This window comes from Aspergillus thermomutatus (genome assembly GCF_002237265.1).
Source record: "Aspergillus thermomutatus strain HMR AF 39 chromosome Unknown NODE_433, whole genome shotgun sequence".
NCBI classification, from domain to species: Eukaryota; Fungi; Ascomycota; class Eurotiomycetes; order Eurotiales; family Aspergillaceae; genus Aspergillus; species Aspergillus thermomutatus.
In genome coordinates, this window is record NW_020798483.1 from 1 (window position 1) to 4,814 (window position 4,814).

Sequence of the window (4,814 nt, forward strand, 5' to 3'; positions counted from 1 at the left end):
GGGGGGGGAATCATACTAGAGAGTATCTGGAGAAAAGGTTGAGAGTAAATTAGATCGATCTTTCAAAATTACCAATAAAAGTCAATAAATCAGTCTCTCCGTTCACTGAGGAATGGAGGGGAGGTAGAAGAGACGCCATACCTAGATCGTACATTATGCACATTAGCTTGGGAAACCGCCAAGCTAGTTCCGTGGGCGAAGAATACCTATTGTTCAAGTCCCCAAGATTGAATAAAATGGACAGTGCCTTTGAGTTCTTTGTAGAATTGACCTCAAACTGAAGGTCAAAAGCCATGAAGCTCATGATTGTTTATACTGGAGGTTATAGGTATGTGGTGATAATTATGCAAATTTAAGGTTCTCTCTTATATGCTTTGTACTCTCATTGGAGTCAAATGTTATGGTGGTCATCATGGACCATAGTATTTGACTGTAGTTGACCGTAATATGGAGATCAGATCCTCCGTTCATGTACTGCTTGCAAGGGAAGTTGGGAACAATATGGCTGCATGTCCTCTGATGTTGCTCTCCTTGCCTGATATACTTTGCGAACCATGGCGGACTATGCAGTGTGTAAGGCTACCCACCAAAGCGGATTTTTTATCCATCACTTCATCTGAGATCAGTCACCAGATCTAATCCAATGTGGCATACATTTGGAAGTCCGAGTTTGATACTTGTTCCCATCCTGCGCTAGGATCTCTGATGAAGTCTTCCCTGAGATTTCCAGGCAAGTGTACGGATATTCCACTGGCCGTTCTGCACAAATAACAAAGACTTCATTATCTGTCTCATGGCAAACATCAGCAAGCACTTGTACAGGAGATCATCCAAGAAAAGTCCTCATAAATATACACCCAATCGGATCTGCAAATAGAGTAATATGTGAGCTCCTCCTGGACGCAGATGTAGGATGAAAAGGATGGAAGATCATCAGAACACCATCTGACCCTTGTGCAAGATGAGGCTATGACTCTATGAGCACACACAGAGCCTTGCAAACAGTTGTTGTCCTTGACCCAGATCTGGGAACGATCGCACTCACAGTGGGGAATTTTGATTGCATATCAGTAAAACACATGCGCTTACACTCATCTCCGCCTGTAGCTAGCCCAAAGGCAAAAGTCGCACCATTAGAATCGCAACTGGCAGAGATCTGACCGCTCGTCCGCTGTCGCAACACAAGCAACCAAGACATAAGTCTCTGTATGGCCAGATCTCCTCCTGCATGAAGGGCTTTTCACATTCTCCACTCATTCGAATCTCGATCGTCGGTTGGTTACACGACGAGCAGTGATTGGAGGGGAAAATATCAGGACTAAAGAACATGGGAGTACTGAAATTAATTAAATAGGCGAGATTATTACGGTAATTCTCAGAGTGAGACCCCTTGTGCCTGGCTGGCGTGGTTGGTGTTCGTTCCATGGTACACTGCACTGCTCCCCGCTTTCCCTTGCTTGAGATCTCGGGCATAGCCGCTCACCAGTCACCAGTGTGACACAATTATCATCATCCTGAGGATTGAGAGCTCAGTGAAGGTACGAGGGCCTGTCTAGTACGGTAATATATTCCAAGATAATTTCCAAATTTCTATTATTATTATTATTCAAGGATAGCGATCTTTTGTTATCCCAGAGAAGAACCCATGACGTCGATATAAAGGATCAAGCACCTCTTCAGACTGGGGGGCGGACAATTGGCCGATTGATTGGTATGGTTCGGAGGCAGCGGATCTATCTATGAGCTGAGTCTTGAGCATTTGGACCTTAGCGACCTTGCGGATTCACTTGCTGCGATTATCATTATTATCAGGTATCACTCCCTACAGAGTAATCATTCTTCGAAGAATTGAGCTGATGAAAATGCTCCAGGGAACAGCAACCAACAGCCAGTGTCAGGCAAATTCCCCTAAACAGATAACAAATCGCATGACTGTCTCATTGTTAATGTCTGCCCCGTCAAATCAATCTACCTTAGCATACACCGCACCTGGCCCTGAAGTGGTCAAGAAAAGGAAAATCCTCGACTGTTCGTTTGACGGTCGCGCAGGCAGCGTTTCCCAATATACGCTCCACGGCTCCAGCCTCCCGCAATCACTCTCCCTTCCCGAGACACAACGTCCATGGGTCTGTGATACACACGTTGGCTTGGTCTGTTCGATTGTAAAGGTACCTTAGCTTGGGATAACCAGCTCCCGCCGTCCAACTAATCTGGACCATCCGATTGGAGGTAGAATGATCGATGAGCGCATTTATCTTATGACCAGATAAATTGATCTATGTCATCGCACATGGGCATGGTGGATTGACGTAACTTGTGGACGCCAATTAGGTCATTGTCTGCGGTTATCCTTGACTTACATCCATTCAAGCCGTGCAGTTCAAGATTTAAGTTCCTAGGTATTAATGCCATTTTCCCCTTCCAACCTTCACTCCATGGTCTTACGGTAGACTAGCCACGGAGTAGAAAATCGAGATTCGAGATTAAACTCATCGATGATACTGTAACGGTTTTTCTGTCAGACTCTGACTGTTTCCCTTTCTGGCCGCATGCACAGATCCCGGTATGCATGTATCTAAACGTTCCTATTCGTAGCAGTACTTCCTAAGGTATGCTATATTTTATTTTTGTTCCCTGGTACTTATTGCAACTAGCCCATCTCAGTCACTTTCCTAATTTTCAAGAAAAAATGGAAAAGGATATTAATGCCACCGGATAGAGCTTTAAGTAAAGACAAATAATCGACTCTATTCTTCGAGTCTAGCAACACCGCCACCTTTCGGAGCCCGAGATTAGACTTTCGAAAGCCTGAGATACCTATGATTATTCAAGGGTACAATGGTGCTGACGACCTGCCAGTCTCATCCGCCACGGGGGAGGTAATAATAATGATATTACGGGAAAACAAATAATGTGATCCGTCTTGTCAACGGTTGTGATTTGAATTTGGCATCCTACTGGTTACTGGTTGCCCACTGCGCTCGAAATCTCCACGACAAGGTAACATCTTCGTACTAGGTAGACATGTACCACCTGCAACGAAGTACCATCGTCCTTGCCCCTCGAGTTTATCGTGCATGCTTCGATCAATACGAGGCTTAGATCGCTGCCATGTATTGCCTAGTGCGGTACTTTGCATTATGTCCACATATTATTTGTCTATTAATGTTTAGAAATCCAGATGCATGCAGTGAGAAAAAGTTTAGTTAAACTAGCAGAATGAGCACTTTTTTTTTTCTGCGATTACTTGTGTCATTCTTAAGTTATATAGACAAGATTTTGAGTTTAACCCTGCAATGTTTGACAGCTAAGTTTTTTGAAAGGAGGTAAATTAGTGCTTATTGGGGCACTGGCAGTCTGGCATAGGCACAGTGGCACTCCTCAGCTGGGACCATGCTCATGTGCCAGTGGCCCATGATTCAGGAAGATAAACTCAATCTGCTTCTGTTTTGACTTTTTGCTGCCTTCAATTTCTTTCCTGTAATTACTGTCCTCTCCTACCTATGATTACTGGGGATTTTTCTAGTTTCTTCTTATTTTTCTACTTACCTCCAACCCCCGTTTTCTCCTGTTTCTCCCGTCATCACGGAATTGGCTCGTCAGACCAGTAGGTCATAGATCACAACCCACACGGTCCTGCTGCTTGCACTATGCATGGCAGGCCAATATCTTCCTAATAATAGGTACTCATGTGGTTATTGACTGGAGATGCAAGATCTGTATCAGGCGATTTGGGTTAGCGTACAACGCCGCTACCAGTTTCCACCGGTGTCTATGGCCAAGCACACTACAGGAACACTATCAATCTGCAGTCTCGCCCAGAGTCCCAAATCACAAACATCCTCGGCTTTGCAGAGTCCTGCTGAGTTGGCTTCCACGAGCACGCTAGCTGTGCCGAAGGCCTGAACAGCCTGAGCTACTCGCCAGCAGATGGCGCTATAAGCATTGTTTTTTCGAAGATCAACGATCTTTTCCTCGAGATGGCAGGACGTGAAGGCAATAGTTCTTCGAGTCAACTACGGACGGATTGCATCGCCATCTACTCGTCACATGGAGATTGATAATACACTAACAGCTTAGTGACAGGTGGCGGTAGGATCTATATTGAATTTTATGCAGGTAGATACGAGAGCTCCTGCACCGAGCGTTTTCTCTTGGTCAATGCGTTCCCGAAATGGAAGCATGCCGCGGAAGAGAGAACGAGGCCATTGAAAATAGGAAGAGAACAAGCCATCAGGACAGCATGGATACGCAAAGCGGACTTTTGTATCCAGTATCATGGAAGGAAGAACAACAGAACAAAATTGACAAGGGAATTCGCTTGTCGGATCAATACTCATAATTCCTCCCCCAGGAATCCCAAGTTTATGATACTTCTTGTGGGCCCGATGGAGGTTTGATACTGAGTACTTACTCCGTACTCTCCAGCTTCCACAAACGATCAGCTTGAGCATTAAACTGAGTCCTGCTGTTAGTGTTATTCCATGTCTTAACTTTTGAAACACTCGATTCATTATTCTGTCCAACCAGCTTTCCTAGTATAGCTAGGTGGTGAGCAATTGGCTTCAGTCGCCATCCGGGATCTGGTCTTGACTGACCGTCACAGGGGGTGCGTCGCGTTGCATGCAAATTCAGGTTCACTGATTACTACAAGTCTGGGGAACTAGAAGATATTGGCAAATCCCGCAAGCTCACGAAATAGTGAAATGATTCAAGATTGGGACGCGCAAAGCACAGGCCGACGATCAGAGCCAGTCAGCCAGTGATGCGATCATGCATGATGTATGCGACCGATGCTATCGAACTAAAAGATC